Raw genomic sequence first — 20,593 nt, forward strand, 5'->3', positions numbered from 1 at the left:
ATACACACTCGCATATACCGTACATACACAGACATACCGTATATACAAACACACACATATACTATACGTACACACAGATACACATACATATACCGTCATACATACATATACTGTACATACGCACATATACCGTACATACACATAGATACACATACAGTGGGGCAAAAAAGTATTTAGTCAGTCAGCAATAGTGCAAGTTCCACCACTTAAAAAGATGAGAGGCGTCTGTAATTTACATCATAGGTAAACCTCAACTATGGGAGACAAACTGAGAAAAAAAAATACAGAAAATCACATTGTCTGTTTTTTTAACATTTTATTTGCATATTATGGTGGAAAATAAGTATTTGGTCAGAAACAAAATTTCATCTCAATACTTTGTAATATATCCTTTGTTGGCAATGACAGAGGTCAAACGTTTTCTGTAAGTCTTCACAAGGTTGCCACACACTGTTGTTGGTATGTTGGCCCATTCCTCCATGCAGATCTCCTCTAGAGCAGTGATGTTTTTAGATTTTCGCTTGGCAACACGGACTTTCAACTCCCTCCAAAGGTTTTCTATAGGGTTGAGATCTGGAGACTGGCTAGGCCACTCCAGGACCTTGAAATGCTTCTTACGAAGCCACTCCTTCGTTGCCTTGGCGGTGTGCTTTGGATCATTGTCATGTTGAAAGACCCAGCCACGTTTCATCTTCAATGCCCTTGCTGATGGAAGGAGGTTTGCACTCAAAATCTCACGATACATGGCCCCATTCATTCTTTCATGTACCCGGATCAGTCGTCCTGGCCCCTTTGCAGAGAAACAGCCCCAAAGCATGATGTTTCCACCACCATGCTTTACAGTAGGTATGGTGTTTGATGGATGCAACTCAGTATTCTTTTTCCTCCAAACACGACAAGTTGTGTTTCTACCAAACAGTTCCAGTTTGGTTTCATCAGACCATAGGACATTCTCCCAAAACTCCTCTGGATCATCCAAATGCTCTCTAGCAAACTTCAGACGGGCCCGGACATGTACTGGCTTAAGCAGTGGGACACGTCTGGCACTGCAGGATCTGAGTCCATGGTGGCGTAGTGTGTTACTTATGGTAGGCCTTGTTACATTGGTCCCAGCTCTCTGCAGTTCATTCACTAGGTCCCCCCGAGTGGTTCTGGGATTTTTGCTCACCGTTCTTGTGATCATTCTGACCCCACGGGGTGGGATTTTGCGTGGAGCCCCAGATCGAGGGAGATTATCAGTGGTCTTGTATGTCTTCCATTTTCTAATTATTGCTCCCACTGTTGATTTCTTCACTCCAAGCTGGTTGGCTATTGCAGATTCAGTCTTCCCAGCCTGGTGCAGGGCTACAATTTTGTTTCTGGTGTCCTTTGACAGCTCTTTGGTCTTCACCATAGTGGAGTTTGGAGTCAGACTGTTTGAGGGTGTGCACAGGTGTCTTTTTATACTGATAACAAGTTTAAACAGGTGCCATTACTACAGGTAATGAGTGGAGGAAAGAGGAGACTCTTAAAGAAGAAGTTACAGGTCTGTGAGAGCCAGAAATCTTGATTGTTTGTTTCTGACCAAATACTTATTTTCCACCATAATATGCAAAAAAAATGATAAAAAAACAGACAATGTGATTTTCTGGATTTTTTTTTCTCAGTTTGTCTCCCATAGTTGAGGTCTACCTATGATGTAAATTACAGATGCCTCTCATCTTTTTAAGCGGTGGAACTTGCACTATTGCTGACTGACTAAATACTTTTTTGCCCCACTGTACATATACTGTACATGCATACACACATATACTGTACAAACATACAGATACACATACTCGTACCGTACATACATATACACACATAGCATACATACACACATATACCGTATACATACCTCCCAACCGTCCCGGATCCAGCGGGACTGTCCTGATTTTGACAGTCAGCCCCGCGATCCTGGGCGGGACATTAATTGTCCTGCACTGGTTGGGAGGTATGTGATATCTCAGGTCAGCTGAGAGCTCCCTGAGTCCCTGCACCCGGCCCGCACAGCAGCACACCACATAATGGCTGCTCTGTGCGCACAGGACCTGTGATGAGGTCACAGGATGGGAGGAGTCAGGGGTCACATGATCGGCAGGAGGACCTCTGTGTACAGGACTTTGCTGGTTGCCATGGCGCCGGAGGAGGGTAAGGCAGCGTATGTGTGAGGTCAGGAGCTGTTTACAGTGTGGATGTAGCAGAGCCGTGTGTGTACGAGGTGTATGGATCAGGGCAGCGTGTGAAAGGTGTATGGAGCGGAGTCGTGTGTCTGTGTGTAAGATGTGTATGGAGCCGTGTGCATGAGGTGTACGGAGGGCAGCCGCGGGTGTACGAGGTGTACGGAGCGGAGCCGCGTGTGTACGAGGTGTACGGTGCGGAGCACAGCCGCGTGTGTACGGAGCACAGCCGCATGTGTTCGAGGTGTACGGAGCACAGCCGCGTGTGTACGAGGTGTACGGAGCACAGCCGCATGTGTACGAGGTGTACGGAGCACAGCCGCATGTGTACGAGGTGTACGGAGCACAGCCGCGTGTGTACGAGATGTACGGAGCACAGCCGCGTGTGTACGAGGTGTACGGAGCACAGCCGCGTGTTTACGAGGTGTACGGAGCACAGCCGCGTGTGTACGAGGTGTACGGAGCACAGCCGCATGTGTACGAGGTGTACGGAGCACAGCCGCGTGTGTACGAGGTGTACGGAGCACAGCCGCGTGTGTACGAGGTGTACGGAGCACAGCCGCGTGTGTACGAGGTGTACGGAGCACAGCCGCGTGTGTACGAGGTGTACAGAGCACAGCCACGTGTGTACGAGGTGTACGGAGCGGAGACGTGTGTAAGAGGTGTACGGAGCCGTGTGTACGAGGTGTACCGAGCACAGCCGCGTGTGTACGAGGTGTACGGAGCGGAGTCTTGTATACGAGGTGAACGGAGCGGAGTCGTGTGTAAGAAGTGTACGGAGCCGTGTGTACGAGGTGTACCGAGCACAGCCGCGTGTGTATGAGGTGTACGGAGCGGAGTCGTGTGTAAGAGGTGTGCAGAGCCGTGTGTACGAGGTGTACGGAGCACAGCCGCGTGTGTATGAGGTGTATGGAGCGGAGTTGTGTGTAAGAGGTGTACGGAGCCGTGTGTACGAGGTGTACGGAGCACAGCTGCGTGTGTACGAGGTGTACGGAGCACAGCCGCGTGTGTACGAGATGTACGGAGCACAGCCGCGTGTGTACGAGGTGTACGGAGCACAGCCGCGTGTGTACGAGGTGTACGGAGCACAGCCGCGTGTGTACGAGGTGCAGGGCCGTATTTGCCACTAGGCACGCGAGGGCATGTGCCTAGGGTGGCGACATTGCGGGGGGCGGCACCTGAGCAAGGTGTTTTTTTTTTTTTTAATAAGTCCCGGGTCAAAAACGCGACCGACGGCCCCACCCCCCTGCCTCCGAGTCCCCCCCACCTCCGAGTCCCCGCACCTCCAAGTCTCCGAGTCCCCCCGCCTCTGAGTCCCACACACCCTCCTGGAAGACGATACTCACCTGCTCCAGCGATGCCTGGTCTCAGCGTCTGTAGCGCGTCCTGAGTGAGCGGTCATGTGGTACCGCTAATTAAGGTCATGAATATGCGCATATTCATGACCTTAATTAGCGGTACCACATGACCGCTCAGGAAGAAGGCGCTGCGGCGGGACAGAGCCGGAGCCGGAGGGAGGGATGTCGGCGCGGCGTGTGGGACAGGCAGCTGACAGGTGAGTATGAGGGACCGGGGGCGAGGGGATGATGGTACGCCACCCGCGCCATGCAAGCTGGCCCGGGAGAAGGAGCGGGGGAGGGGGTGGAGAGATGAGCGATGCAGAGGGAGGGATAGGGAGGGGGGGAATTATGAACCATGAGCCATCAGCCATGCATAGGGAGGGAGGGAGGGGGGGAATTATGAGCCATCAGCCATGCATAGGGAGGGAGGGGGGGGGGAATTATGAGCCATCAGCCATGCATAGGGAGGGGGGGGGAATTATGAGCCATCAGCCATGCATAGGGAGGGGGGGAATTATGAGCCATCAGCCATGCATAGGGAGGGAGGGGGGGGGGAATTATGAGCCATCAGCCATGCATAGAAAGGGACGGGGGGAATTTTGAGCCATCAGCCATGCATACAGGGGGGTGGGGGGGAATTATGAGCCATCAGCCATGCATACAGGGGGGGGGAATTATGAGCCATCAGCCATGCATACGGGGGGGGAATTATGAGCCATCAGCCATGCATACAGGGGGGGAATTATGAGCCATCAGCCATGCATACAGGGGGGGGGAATTATGAGCCATCAGCCATGCATACAGGGGGGGAATTATGAGCCATCAGCCATGCATACAGGGGGGAGGAAATTATGAGCCATCAGCCATGCATACAGGGGGGGGGGAATTATGAGCCATCAGCCATGCATACAGGGGGGGAATTATGAGCCATCAGCCATGCATACAGGGGGGGGGGTATTATGAGCCATGCATACAGGAGGAGGGGGGGATATGAGCCATAGCCATTATACAGTATTGAGAATCATGTGCGGCCATTATACAGTATGGAGCATCATGTGCGGTCATTATACAGTATGGAGCATCATGTGCGGTCATTATACAGTACTGAGCATCATGTGCGGCCATTATACAGTATGGAGCATCATGTGTGGCCATTATACAGTATGGAGCATCATGTGCGGCCATTATACAGTATGGAGCATCATGTGCGGCCATTATACATTATGGAGCATCATGTGCGGCCATTATACAGTATTGAGCATCATGTGAGGTCATTATACAGTATGGAGCATCATGTGCGGTCATTATACAGTATTGAGCATCATGTGGGGCCATTATAAAGTATGGAGCATCATGTATGGCCATTATACAGTATGGAGCATCATGTATGGCCATTATACAGTATGGAGCATCATGTGCGGCCATTATACAGTATGGAGCATCATGTGTGACCATTATATAGTATGGAGCATCATGTGTGACCATTATACAGTATGGAGCATCATGTGTGGCCGTTATACAGTATGGAGCATCATGTAGGGCCATTATACAGTATGTGGAGCACTGCGTAGCCATTATACAGTATGGAGCACTGCGTGGCCATATTTTTTTGGTTTTCATTATTGTATATGAAACAGTGTGATCAGCAGTGCTAAATGGGTGTGGTTGGGACTTGGATATGGGTGTGATTAGTTGTGAAATGGGTGTGGTCAGAGGCGTGGCCTAAAATTTCATTTCCCAGATCACAGCAAGTACCGCAAATCCCATAGGGAATGAAACCAAACACAGTGTTGCTGTAAGTGATCAGTTACGTGGCAGATGCAGAAAAACTGCCCGATCTGCTGCAAAAGGCGACTTTCACAACAACGATTCTTGCCAAAGTCACTGCGGATAGTGTCATACTCACCAATGGGGGAGGCAGCACTAAGAGTGCCTAGGGCAGCAGAAACTCTAAATACGGCCCTGACGAGGTGTACGGAGCACAGCCGCGTGTGTACGAGGTGTACGGAGCACAGCCGCATGTGTACGAGGTGTACGGAGCGGAGCAGCATGTGAAAGGTGTACGGAGCGGAGTCGTGTGTACGAGGTGTACGGAGCACAGCAGCGTTTGTATGAGGTGTACGGAGCACAGCCACGTGTGTACGAGGTGTACGGAGCACAGCCGCGTGTGTACGAGGTGTACGGAGCGGAGCAGCATGTGAAAGGTGTACGGAGCAGAGTCGTGTGTACGAGGTGTACGGAGCACAGCAGCGTTTGTACGAGGTGTATGGAGCACAGCCGCGTGTGTACGAGGTGTACGGAGCACAGCCGCATGTGTACGAGGTGTACGGAGCACAGCCGCGTGTTTACGAGATGTACGGAGCACAGCCGCGTCTGTACGAGGTGTACGGAGCACAGCCGCGTGTGTACGAGGTGTACGGAGCGGAGCAGCGTGTGAAAGGTGTATGGAGCGGAGTCGTGTGTAAGAGGTGTGCGGATGAGAGCAGAGTGTGAAAGGTGTATGGAGTGGAGCCACTTGTGTACGAGGTGTACAGAGCAGAGCCACGTGTGTACGAGTTGTGCGGAGCAGAGCCATGTGTTTACAAGGTGTGCGGAGCTGCGTGTGCAATGTGTATAGAGTAGAGCCGTGTGTGTACGAGGTGTACGGAGTAGTGCCGTGTGTGTACGAAATGTATGGAGAGGAGCCATATGTGTATGAGGTGTACGCAGTGGAGACGTGTGTGTGCAAGGTATACGGAGCGGAGCAGCTTGTGCAATGTGTTTGGAGCGGAGCGGTATGTGTATGAGGTGTACGGAGTAGTGCCGTGTGTACGAGATGTATGGAGCGGAGCCGTGTGTGTATGAGGTGTATGGAGCGGAGCCGTGTATGAGGTGTATGGAGCGGAGCTGAATGTGTACGAGGTGTACGGAGCGGAGTCGTATGTGTATGAGGTGTACGCAGCGGAGCTGTGTGTGTGCAAGGTATACGGAGCGGAGCAGTGTGTGCAATGTGTATAGAGCGGAGCTGTGTGTGTACGAGGTGTACGGAGTAGTGCCGTGTGTGTACGAGATGTATGGAGAGGAGCCGTATGTGTATGAGGTGAACGCAGTGGAGACGTCTGTGTGCAAGGTATACGGAGCGGAGCAGCTTGTGCAATGTGTATGGAGCGGAGCGGTATGTGTATGAGGTGTACGGAGTAGTGCCGTGTGTACGAGATGTATGGAGCGGAGCCGTGTGTGTATGAGGTGTATGGAGCGGAGCCGTGTATGAGGTGTATGGAGCGGAGCTGAATGTGTACGAGGTGTACGGAGCGGAGCCGTGTGTGTATGAGATGTATGGAGTGGAGCCGTGTGAACGGAGCGGAGCCGTGTGTGCAAAGTGTACGGAGCACAGCCGCGTGTGTAGGAGTAGCTATGTGTGGCCAGTATACGGTACGAAGTATCATGTGCGGCCAATATACAGTATGGAGCATCATGTGCGGTCATCATACAGTATGGAGCATCATGTGCGGCCATTATACAGTATGGAGCATCATGTGCGGTCATTATACAGTATGGAGCATCATGTGCAGTCATTATACAGTATGGAGCATCATGTGCGGCTATTATACAGTATGGAGCATCATGTGCGGCCATTATACAGTATGGAGCATCATGTGCGGCCATTATACAGTATGGAGCATCATGTGCGTTCATTATACAGTATGGAGCATCATGTGTGGCCATTATACAGTATAGAGCATCATGTGCGGTCATTATACAGTATGGAGCATCATGTGTGGCCATTATACAGTATTGAGCATCATGTGCGGTCATTATACAGTATGGAGCATCATGTGCAGTCATTATACAGTATTGAGCATCATGTGCGGCTATTATACAGTATGGAGCATCATGTGCAGTCATTATACAGTATGGAGCATCATGTGTGGCCATTATACAGTATAGAGCATCATGTGCGGTCATTATACAGTATGGAGCATCATGTGTGGCCATTATACAGTATTGAGCATCATGTGGGGCCATTATACAGTATGGAGCATCATGTGCGGTCATTATACAGTATGGAGCATCATGTGGGGCCATTATACAGTATAGAGCATCATGTGCGGTCATTATACAGTATGGAGCATTATGTGTGGCCATTAAACAGTAATGAGCATCATGTGGGGTCATTATACAGTATTGAGCATCATGTGGGGCCATTATACAGTATGGAGCATCATATGTGGCCATTATATAGTATGGAGCATCATGTGGGGCCATTATACAGTATTGAGCATCATGTGGGGCCATTATACAGTATTGAGCATCATGTGGGGCCATTATACAGTATGGAGCATCATGTGGGGCCATTATACAGTATTGAGCATCATGTAGGGCCATTATACAGTATTGAGCATCATGTGTGGCCATTATACAGTATTGAGCATCATGTGGGGTCATTATACAGTATTGAGCATCATGTGGGGCCATTATACAGTATTGAGCATCATGTGGGGTCGTTATACAGTATGGAGCATTGTGGGGCCATTATACAGTATGGAGCACTGTGTGGCCATTATACAGTATGGAGCACTGTGTGTCCATATTTTTTTGTTTATAATTATTCTTTATGAACAGTGTGATCAGCAGTGCTAAATGGGTGGGGTTGAGACGTGGATATGGGTGGGACTAGAGAATGGGTGTGGTCAGAGGCGTGGCCTAAAATTTGTCCCTCTTTCCCATCTTCAAAACTTGGGAGGTATGCGTATATACATACACATATACTGTACATACATGCACATAAACATACATATACCATACATACATATATATTGCCTATACACAGATACACACAGACATACACATCATACACATATACTGTACATGCATACACATAGATACACACACACACTATACATACACAGATGCACATACATACACACATACTAATCTTGTATATCAGGTGATCAGATGAGCCCTGGAGGAGGTCAGTTCAGTTGGAGAGGGCTGCAGAACTCACTGTGGGGGATGGGGCACAGAGCAGACAGGCCTCCTGGTGCTGCTGTGCTGTCCCGTGCAGCGAGCCTCCTCCCCCATCTCTTCACAGTGAGAAGATGCCGCAGCCTGCTGGGAACAGAACAATGGAGGGAACAGATATACAACTTAAGTCCTGCTCTTCCTCCACTGCTGTCACTGACTCCCTCTGTGCTGCTGTGCGGCGGGGCCCCTGACTGTAGGCGAGTACTCACCTATAAATTTTTTTGTGAAAAAAGTAAAATGTCATTTTTTTCTTCAACATTGCTTCAGTTCTTGTGAAGCACCTGAAGGGTTAATAAACTTCTTGAATGTGGTTTTGAGCACCTTGAGGGGTGCAGTTTTTAGAATGGTGTAACTTTGGGGTATTTTCTGTTATATTTACTCCCCCAAACTCACTTCAAATGTTAGGTGGTCCCAAAAAAAATGGTTTTGTAAATTTTGTTGGAAAAATGAGAAATCGCAGGTCAACTTTTAACTCTTATAACTTCCTAACAAAAAAAAATAATGTTTCCAAAATTGTGCTGATGTAAATTAGACTTGTGGGATATGTTATTTATTAACTATTTTGTGTGATATGACTCTGTGATTTAGGTCGGAGTCACACACAACGTATAAAAAATCGGTCCGATTGACATGGACGAGAATCGCACAAATGTTTCGTAAACAGTGATCCATGTGCAATACGAGGATGCGATTTCCTCACATCAAATTATCCGTGTGACATCCGTATGGCATCCGTATTGCGAAATTTTCTCGCCGCCTTGCAAAATGGACATATAACAGTTTTTAAACCTGAAAGTACTTTATATCATCATCAAGAACACTACACTGTGTTCCAAATTATTATGCAAATTGGATTTAAGTGTCATAAAGATTTAATTGTTTTGTTTTTCAAATAAACTCATGGATGGTATTGTGTCTCAGGGCTCAATGGATCACTGAAATCAATCTTAAACACATGTGATAATTAGTTTTCCAGGTGATTCTAATGAAAGGAAAACTACTTAAAAATTATGTTCCACATTATTAAGCAGGCCACAGGTTTCAAGTAATATGGGAACTAAAAAGGATCTCTCTGCTGCTGAAAAGCATTAAATAGTGCAATGCCTTGGACAAGGTATGAAAACATTAGATATTCCACGGAAACTCATCATGCTGTGAAGAGATTTGTGACTGAAACAGAGCACAGACAGAGTTCATGCAGATAAAGGCATAATGAGGAAGGTTTCTGCCAGACAAATTCATGGGATTAAGAGAGCAGTTGCCAAAATACCATTACAAAGCAGCAAACAGTTATTTGAAGCTGCTGGTGCCTCTGGAGTCCCTCGAACCTCAAGGTGTAGGATCCTTCAAAGGCTTGCTGTGGTGCATAAACCTAATATTCAGCCACCCTTAAACAGTGTTCACAAGCAGAAATGGTTAAAGTGGGCCCAGACATACATCAACACTAATTTCCAAATAGTCTTGTTTACTGATGAGTGTCAAGCAACCCTGGATGGTCCAGATGGATGGAGTAGTGGATGGTTGGTGGATTGCCACCATGTTCCAACAAGGCTGCGACATCAGCAAGGAGGTGGAAGAGTCACATTTTGGGCCAGAATCACGGGGAAACAGCTGGTAGGACGCTTAAAGGTTCCTGAAGGTGTGAAAAATGACCCCTGCAAAGTATTTAGAGTGTCTGACTGACAACTTTCTTCCATGGTCTAAAAAGCAGAAACGTGCCTTCAGGAGCAAAATCATCTTCATGCATGACAATGCACCATCTCATGCTGCAAAGAATATCTCTGAGTCATTTGCTGCTATGGGCATAAAGGAGATAAATTCATGGTGTGGCCACCATCTTGCCCTGACCTCAACCATACAGAGAACCTTTGGAGTATCATCAAGCAAAAGATCTATGAGGGTGGGAGGCAGTTCACATCAGCTCTGGGAGGCTATTCTGACTTCATGCAAAGAAATACAAGCAGAAACTCTCAAAAACTCACAAGTTCAATGGATGCAAGAATTGTGAAGGTGATATCAAAGAAGGTGTCAGGATTCCCTATCCGCTGCCACCAATTTGTCACGATTCACACCGTGACAGTCACCTGTTATGATCTGGTGGTTTAGGAACAACATGAGACAAGCTCTGAAGGAGGTGTTATCTGTACTGACCGCAAACCCTGAACCTAGCAGCGCAACTAAAAACAGCCGTGGGGGGTACTGTTGTGAATTCTGTTGTCGGGCTCCCTCCTGTGGTCATGAATGGTACTTCGGCTGGTTCTGTCCATGGACTTCCTCTGGGTGTTTCTGAGTTTCCTTCCACAGGTGACGAGGCTAAGTCGTTAGTGGGCTGCTCTATTTAACTCCACTTAGATGCCATCTGTCAATGTTCCAGTATTGGTCTAGTTCACTCCTGGATCGTTCTTGTGACCTGTCTTCCCATCAGAAGCTAAGTTCCTGTTTGTTTTTCTTTGGTTTGCTATTTTTCTGTCCAGCTTGCTATTTTTATTATTGTCTTGCTTGCTGGAAGCTCTGGGACGCAGAGGGAGCGCCTCCGCACCGTGAGTCGGTGCGGAGGGTCTTTTTGCGCCCTCTGCGTGGTCTTTTTGTAGGTTTTTGTGCTGACCGCAAAGCAACCTTTCCTATCCTCAGTCTGTTCAGTAAGTCGGGCCTCGCTTTGCTAAATCTATTTCATCTCTGTGTTTGTATTTTCATCTTTACTCACAGTCATTATATGTGGGGGGCTGCCTTTTCCTTTGGGGAATTTCTCTGAGGCAAGGTAGGCTTTATTTTTCTATCTTCAGGGCTAGCTAGTTCCTTAGGCTGTGCCGAGTTGCATAGGGAGCGTTAGGGGCAATCCACAGCTATTTCTAGTGTGTGTTATAGGATTACGGATTGCGGTCAGCAGAGTTCCCACGTCCCAGAGCTCGTCCTTAATTATCAGTGACTATCAGGTCATTCTGTGTGCTCTTAACCACCAGGTCCATTATAGTCCTGACTACCAGGTCATAACAGTACAGGTGGCCCAAGGTACTAATGCATCTCAATAGAGGGATTAGAGAAGTTCTGAGACCATTTTTTTTTCTTTGCAGTGTGTTTTGTCTCTCTTTTCCCCTTTACCTCTGGGTGGTTCAGGACACAGGTGTAAACATGGACATTCAGGGTCTGCCCTCTTGGATGGATAATCTCACTACAAGGGTACAAAACATTCAAGATTTTGTGGTTCAGAATCCGATGTCAGAGCCTAGGATTCCTATTCCTGATTTGTTTTTTGGAGATAGATCTAAGTTCTTGAATTTCAAAAATAATTGTAAATTGTTTCTTGCCTTGAAGCCTCGCTCCTCAGGTGACCCTGTTCAACAAGTAAAGATCATTATTTCTTAGTTACGTGGTGACCCTCAAGACTGGGCATTTTCCCTTGCGCCAGGAGATCCGGCATTGCGTGATGTTGATGCGTTTTTCCTGGCGCTTGGATTGTTTTATGACGAACCTAATTCAGTGGATCAGGCTGAGAAAATCTTGCTGGCTCTGTGTCAGGGTCAGGATGAAGCGGAGATATATTGTCAGAAGTTTAGAAAGTGGTCTGTGCTCACTCAGTGGAATGAATGTGCCCTGGCAGCAATCTTCAGAAAGGGTCTCTCTGAAGCCCTTAAGGATGTCATGGTGGGATTTCCCATGCCTGCTGGTCTGAATGAGTCTATGTCTTTGGCCATTCAGATCGATCGACGCTTGCGTGAGCGTAAAGCTGTGCACCATTTGGCGGTACTATCTGAGCATGGGCCTGAGCCTATGCAATGTGATAGGACTTTGACCAGAGCTGAACGGCAAGAACACAGACGTCGGAATGGGCTATGTTTTTACTGTGGTGATTCCACTCATGCTATCTCCGATTGTCTTAAGCGCACTAATCGGTTCGCTAGGTCTGCCACCATTTGTACTGTACAGTCTAAATTTCTATTGTCCGTTACTCTGATTTGCTCTTTGTCATCCTATTCTGTTATGGCATTTGTGGATTCAGGCGCTGCCCTGAATTTGATGGACTTGGAGTATGCTAGGCACTGTGGTTTTTTCTTGGAGCCCTTGCAGTATCCTATTCCATTGAGAGGAATTGATGCTACGCCTTTGGCCAAGAATAAGCCTCAGTACTGGACCCAATTGACCATGTGCATGGCTCCTGCACATCAGGAGGATATCCGCTTTCTGGTGTTGCAAAATCTGCATGATGTGGTCGTTTTGGGGTTGCCATGGCTACAGGTTCATAATCCAGTATTGGACTGGAAATCTATGTCTGTGTCCAGCTGGGGTTGCCAGGGGGTACATGGTGATGTTCCATTTTTGTCTATTTCGTCTTCCACTCCTTCTGAAGTTCCAGAGTTTTTGTCGGATTATCGGGATGTATTTGATGAGCCCAAATCCAGTGCCCTACCTCCTCATAGGGATTGCGATTGCGCAATTAATTTGATTCCTGGTAGTAAGTTTCCTAAGGGCCGATTGTTCAATTTATCTGTGCCAGAACACGCCGCTATGCGGAGTTATATTATTATTATTATTATTATTAATTTATATAGCACCATTGATTCCATGTATATTATATAAAGGAATCCTTGGAGAAAGGCCATATTCGCCCGTCGTCATCACCGTTAGGAGCAGGGTTCTTTTTTGTGGCCAAGAAGGATGGTTCTTTGAGACCTTGTATTGATTACCGCCTTCTTAATAAAATTACAGTAAAATTTCAGTATCCTTTGCCGTTGTTGTCTGATTTGTTTGCTCGTATTAAAGGGGCTAGCTGGTTCACCAAGATAGACCTTCGAGGAGCGTATAATCTTGTGCGTATTAAACAAGGCGATGAATGGAAAACAGCATTTAATACGCCCGAGGGCCATTTTGAGTACCTGGTTATGCCATTCGGGCTTTCCAATGCTCCATCGGTATTTCAGTCCTTTATGCATGACATCTTCCGAGAGTACCTGGATAAATTCCTGATTGTGTATTTGGATGATATTTTGGTCTTTTCGGATGATTGGCAGTCTCATGTGAAGCAGGTCAGAATGGTGTTCCAGGTCCTTCGTGCGAATTCCTTGTTTGTGAAGGGGTCAAAGTGTCTCTTTGGAGTTCAGAAGGTTTCATTTTTGGGGTTCATTTTTTCCCCTTCTACTATCGAGATGGACCCTGTTAAAGTCCAGGCCATTTACGATTGGACTCAGCCGACATCTGTGAAGAGCTTGCAAAAGTTCCTCGGCTTTGCTAATTTTTATCGGCGCTTCATTGCTAATTTTTCTAGTGTTGCTAAACCATTGACTGATTTGACCAAGAAGGGTGCTGATGTGGTCAATTGGTCTTCTGCAGCTGTGGAGGCTTTTCAGGAGTTGAAGCGTCGTTTTTCTTCTGCCCCTGTGTTGTGCCAGCCAGATGTTTCGCTCCCATTTCAGGTTGAGGTTGATGCTTCTGAGATTGGAGCAGGGGCTGTTTTGTCGCAAAGAAGTTCTGATGGCTCGGTGATGAAGCCATGTGCTTTCTTTTCTAGAAAGTTTTCGCCTGCTGAGCGTAATTATGATGTTGGTAATCGAGAGTTGTTGGCCATGAAGTGGGCATTCGAGGAGTGGTGTCATTGGCTTGAAGGAGCCAAGCATCGCGTGGTGGTCTTGACAGATCACAAGAATTTGACTTATCTTGAGTCTGCCAAACGGTTGAATCTGAGACAGGCTCGATGGTCGTTATTTTTCTCCCGTTTTGATTTTGTGGTTTCGTACCTTCAGGGCTCTAAGAATGTGAAGGCTGATGCCCTGTCAAGGAGTTTTGTGCCTGACTCTCCAGGTGTTCCTGAGCCGGCGGGTATTCTCAAAGAGGGGGTAATTTTGTCTGCCATCTCCCCTGATTTGCGGCGGGTGCTGCAAAAATTTCAGGCTGATAGACCTGACCGTTGCCCAGCGGAGAAACTGTTTGTCCCTGATAGATGGACTAGTAGAGTTATCTCTGAGATTCATTGTTCAGTGTTGGCTGGGCATCCTGGAATCTTTGGTACCAGAGATTTGGTGGCCAGATCCTTTTGGTGGCCATCTTTGTTACGGGATGTGCGTTCTTTTGTGCAGTCCTGTGGGACTTGTGCTCGGGCTAAGCCCTGCTGTTCTCGTGCCAGTGGGTTGCTTTTGCCCTTGCCGGTCCCGAAGAGGCCCTGGACGCATATTTCTATGGATTTTATTTCGGATCTCCCCGTCTCTCAAAAGATGTCGGTCATTTGGGTGGTTTGTGATCGCTTTTCTAAGATGGTCCATTTGGTACCTTTGTCTAAATTGGCTTCCTCCTCTGATTTGGTGCCATTATTTTTCCAGCATGTGGTTCGTTTACATGGTATCCCGGAGAACATCGTTTCTGACAGAGGTTCCCAGTTTGTTTCAAGGTTTGGCGATCCTTTTGTGCTAGGATGGGCATTGATTTGTCTTTTTCCTCAGCTTTCCATCCTCAGACAAATGGCCAAACCGAACGAACTAATCAAACTTTGGAAACATATCTGAGATGCTTTGTTTCTGCTGATCAGGATGATTGGGTGTCTTTTTTGCCGTTGTCTGAGGTCGCCCTTAATAATCGGGCCAGCTCGGCTACTTTGGTTTCGCCGTTTTTCTGCAATTCTGGTTTCCATCCTCGTTTCTCTTCAGGGCAGGTTAAGTCTTCGGACTGTCCTGGTGTAGATACTGTGGTGGATAGGTTGCAGCAGATTTGGACTCATGTGGTGGACAATTTGACATTGTCCCAGGAGAAGGCTCAACGTTTCGCTAACCGCCGGCGCTGTGTGGGTCCCCGACTTCGTGTTGGTGATTTGGTTTGGTTGGCGTCTCATTATGTTCCTATGAAGGTTTCCTCTCCTAAGTTTAAGCCTCGTTTCATTGGTCCGTATAAGATTTCTGAGGTTATCAATCCTGTGTCATTTCGTTTGGCCCTTCCTGCTTCTTTTGCCATCCATAATGTGTTCCATAGGTCGTTATTGCGGAGATACGTGGCGCCTGTGGTTCCATCCGTTGATCCTCCTGCCCCGGTGTTGGTTGAGGGGGAGTTGGAGAATGTGGTGGAGAAGATTTTGGATTCTCGTATTTCGAGACGGAAACTCCAGTACCTGGTCAAGTGGAAGGGTTATGATCAGGAAGATAATTCCTGGGTTTTTGCCTCTGATGTTCATGCTGCCGATCTGGTTCATGCCTTTCATTTTGCTCATCCTGGTCGACCTGGGGGCTCTGGTGAGGGTTCGGTGACCCCTCCTCAAGGGGGGGGTACTGTTGTGAATTCTGTTGTCGGGCTCCCTCCTGTGGTCATGAATGGTACTTCGGCTGGTTCTGTCCATGGACTTCCTCTGGGTGTTTCTGAGTTTCCTTCCACAGGTGACGAGGCTAAGTCATTAGTGGGCTGCTCTATTTAACTCCACTTAGATCTTTGCTCCATGCCACCTTTCAATGTTCCAGTATTGGTCTAGTTCACTCCTGGATCGTTCTTGTGACCTGTCTTCCCATCAGAAGCTAAGTTTCTGTTTGTTTTTCTTTGGTTTGCTATTTTTCTGTCCAGCTTGCTATTTTTATTATTGTCTTGCTTGCTGGAAGCTCTAAGACGCAGAGGGAGTGTCTCCGCACCGTGAGTCGGTGCGGAGGGTCTTTTTGCGCCCTCTGCGTGGTCTTTTTGTAGGTTTTTGTGCTGACCGCAAAGCAACCTTTCCTATCCTCAGTCTGTTCAGTAAGTCGGGCCTCGCTTTGCTAAATCTATTTCATCTCTGTGTTTGTATTTTCATCTTTACTCACAGTCACTATATGTGGGGGGCTGCCTTTTCCTTTGGGGAATTTCTCTGAGGCAAGGTAGGCTTTATTTTTCTATCTTCAGGGCTAGCTAGTTCCTTAAACTGTGCCGAGTTGCATAGGGAGCGTTAGGCACAATCCACGGCTATTTCTAGTGTGTGTTATAGGATTAGGGATTGCGGTCAGCAGAGTTCCCACGTCCCAGGGCTCGTCCTTAATTATCAGTGACTATTAGGTCATTCTGTGTGCTCTTAACCACCAGGTCCATTATAGTCCTGACCACCAGGTCATAACAGGGTACCTGACGCTCCCTAGACCCCTCGGCACAGCCTAAGATCTAACTTCCCCTAAAGATGGAAACAGGAAACCTTTCTTGCCTCAGAGAAAATCCCCAAAGGAAAGATAGCCCCCCACAAATATTGACGGTGAGAGGAGGGGAAAATAACATACGCAGAAATGAAATCAGATTTTAGCATAGGAGGCCAGTTCAGCTTGATAGATAGGACAGGAAAGGATACTGTGCGGTCAGTATAAAAACTACAAAACAATCCACACAGAGTTTACAAAATCTCCACACCTGACTAAAGGTGTGGAGGGTAAATCTGCTTCCCAGAGCTTCCAGCTAACAGAAAAAATCCACACTGACAAGCTGGTCAAATATAGAATGCACAGAACAATAAGTCCACAACATGTGGACTGAAATGAGCAAAGCCAGAACTTATCTTTGCAGAACTGGTCAGGAAACCAAGAGAATCCAAGCAGAGATGTGAATCCAGCCAGGAACATTGACAAGTGGCACAGGCTGAAGAAAGAGCCAGACTTAAATAGCGGACAATAAGTGGATGCAGCTGATGACAGCTAACTCCAAGGAGCAGCCATACCACTAGAAACCACAAGAGGGAGCCCAAGAGCAGAACTCACAAAAGTGCCACTTACAACCACTGGAGGGAGCCCAAGAGCGGAATTCACAACAGTCACCCCTACGTCACGGGTCGGGGTGACTTTGGGCCAGCAGACGGCTATCACATGTGCAGGGGGGCTTATCTTAGTTATCCCTCCACTCCACGATGTGATGAAAAACCACACACAAGGCTATTGACCTCTTAGTTTACAGCAGGGGCTTATTCTAGGTATCCCACTGCTTTTCAATATACCACAAACTGCAGGGATTTATGTATATCCCGCTTACAGTTCCACTTAACACTTGCAGCTCTCTGGCGCCCCCCTTACTCTCAGGTCAGATTAGGTACTGCACCCTGGGTAATTGGTCGCCCGACAGGCTGCCTGCTATGTACTGGCTATTGGGCACGCTGCAGCGACGCGATAAACTACTCCCACTCAGGCAGGAACAATAATTATCAACGCCGCAGTCGCTACAACATAATCCCAAAAGTCAGCACACTATCGCTGCCACCAGCTTCGATTAAACGGGTCTGAAGCTAACCCGACACAACAGTAGCGTATTTCCCTTCAGAAGACTTAGGGTACGTTTAGAGCATGCAGAATGAACTAATATAATTATTATATCCCATAAAAATTAGGCAGTGCTTTATCAAAAATATTTTATAAAGATGTTACAAATGAGACAATTGCAAATATGTACAAGGGTAATTATGAAATAAACAGGTATTAAATGAGAAAAGGTAACACTCACATGTTCAAAGCATGGCAGGCAACCATACGTCCCAGCTCATTGGACGTGCTGCTGGCTTCAGGAGACAATAAATCAAGCAGAAGTGACTCCTCAGAGCCAGCCAGACACTTAAAACCTTAAGGCTGTGACATCACAGAAAGGCTGGTTTATCCAGACCCTCCTCTCTCTACATTCTGAGTAAACTTTAAACTATTTTCTCTAATTTCTATAACTTCGCTACCAAACATGTCATAGTCATAACGAACCCAGCATTCATCTCGGATTAACGTGGGCATTCTAATGAGATCAAATATGTCCTATCTGGGATACATATTTACAGAGAAATACCTACTTCTTTACTAGATGGAGCTAGAAGCTCAGGTTTTACGTGGTGAATAGATCCACCGAGGGGTGTAAAGAATATATATTTTCGTGTTTTTTATGTAAACGGGATGTGTAATATCTTGCAAACACAAGACAAAGGACTTGCATGAATCCTAGAAGTTTCTAGTTCACTTATAGCTGGACAAGAGCTTACACGGCAGGAAATGCCGGTCGTAAATACTTCTGCTCTCCAAGCTAAAGGTAATAGACTCTTCTTCCCCCATCTACATTGGCAAAGCAGCTCTTGGCTGAGTGAAAGGGAAGGGGGGCTTGGTAGCCCACAGCCTTGAGCAAGAGAAGCTACTTATATGATATTTCATACCATATCGTGACACCTCCCCCTTTTGGTGTGCGCTAGGGAGGTAGAACCCCACGGTATGCCTCCATGAGCACCTCAGTAGGTTCACCCTGGCAGGACAGTCCATCTGCATTCCCATGCTCTTTGCCTGTTTTGTGTTCAATGGTGAAGTCAAACTGCTGAAGGGCAAGGCTCCAGCATAACAACCTGCCGTTGGTTCCACACATGGTGTTTAGCCAGCGCAGAGGGTCGTGGTCGGTCACCACAGTGAAGTTGCGACCGTACAAGTAGGGCTGCGAGCGCTGCAGGGCCCAGACTATGGCCAGGCACTCCTTCTCGAAGGTGGAGTAGCCCACTTCCCTCGGTAAAAGTTTCCGGCTCAGGTATAACACGGGTTGCTCTTGGTCCTCCGAGTCAACCTGGCTGAGCACAGCACCAAGGCCAAACTCGCTGGCGTCGGTCTGCACCAAGAACGGTCGACTGCTGTCGACTGCTTTCAACACAGGGGTGTTGCACAGTGCGGTTTTCAACGTCTGGAAGGCCCCCTCACAGCCATCTGTCCAGTTGACAAGGTGGGGTAGCTTCTTCCTGGTGAGGTCCGTCAAAGGTTTTGCCAGGCTACTATAGTGTTGTACAAAGCGCCTATAGTACCCTGCAGTGCCCAAGAAGGACATCACCTGTTTCTTGGTCATGGGAGTGGGCCAGTTCACGATCGCGCCCACTTTCTCCAGCTCTGGCTTCAGGGTGTTCCCGCCTACCCGGTGCCCCAGGTAGTGAACCTCCCTCATGCCCATCTGGCACTTTCCCGGCTAGATAGTCAGTCCTGCTTGGTGAATTCGCCTGAGCACCTCCTTGAGATGCTGCAGGTGTTCCTCCCAGGAGGAACTGAAGATGGCAATGTCATCCAAGTACGTCACGGCGTACTTCTCCAGTCCCTGAAGCAGGAGGTTGACCATCCGCTGGAAAGTGGCAGGGGCATTCTTCATGCCGAAGGGCATGACCGTGGACTCGTACAGTCCGAAGGGCGTGATAAAGGCGGACTTCTCCTGCGCCTCGGGGCTCAGGGGAATCTGCCAGTATCCTCGACTCAGATCCATTATTGTTAGGTAATCTGCACCAGCTAACTTATCCAGCAGCTCCTCGATGCGCGGCATTGGGTGCGCGTCAGAGGCTGTGATGGCGTTGAGCCCCCTGTAGTCAACGCAAAACCGGGTGGTCCGGTGCTTCTTTGGCACGAGAACTACAGGTGATGCCCACGCGCTCTTTGACCGTCGAATCACCCCCAGCTTTAACATCTCATCGATCTCTTGGTGCATAATCTGCTGCACCTGGTCAGAGATTCGATAGGGTGTTCGCCGTAGTGGGGCGTGATTCCCGGTGTCCACCTCGTGGACTGCTAACTGAGTCCTCCCAGGTCGGTTGGAGAACACGACCTGGAAGGGTTCCAGTGTGGTTTGCAACTGCAACCGCTGGGGTTCAGTTAACAAGGCGCTTACCTCCACGTTCTCGATGGACCCATTGGCCTTGGCTTGGGCCAGCATGTCCAGGAGGGTGTCTTCCTCCCCGTCTTCGGGCAAGCTGCAGACCGGTAGGACGAAAGGTTCACGTTCGTAATGAGCCTTCATCATATTGACGTGAAAGGCCTTTCGCCTACCCCGAGCGTGGTCAAGCGTGACCACATAAGTGACCGGGTTGAGCTGTTGGTGGACGACGTACGGGCCCTCCCAGGCTGCCTGAAGCTTATCCGTTGGTACAGGGACCAGCACCCACACCCTTTGACCCACGTGGTAGGTCCGCTCCCGGGCGTTCTGGTCGTACCAGTGCTTCTGGTCAGCCTGAGCCTGTGTCATGTTGTCATGCACCAACTGCGTCAAGGTCTGCATCTTGTCATGGAAGCGCATGACATACTCCACTATGGACACTTCAGAAGGGTTCGGCTCCTCTTCCCAGGATTCTCTTACCAACCCAAGGGGTCCCCGGAC

Source organism: Ranitomeya imitator, chromosome 4, assembly GCF_032444005.1.
Source record: "Ranitomeya imitator isolate aRanImi1 chromosome 4, aRanImi1.pri, whole genome shotgun sequence".
Taxonomy (NCBI): Eukaryota; Metazoa; Chordata; class Amphibia; order Anura; family Dendrobatidae; genus Ranitomeya; species Ranitomeya imitator.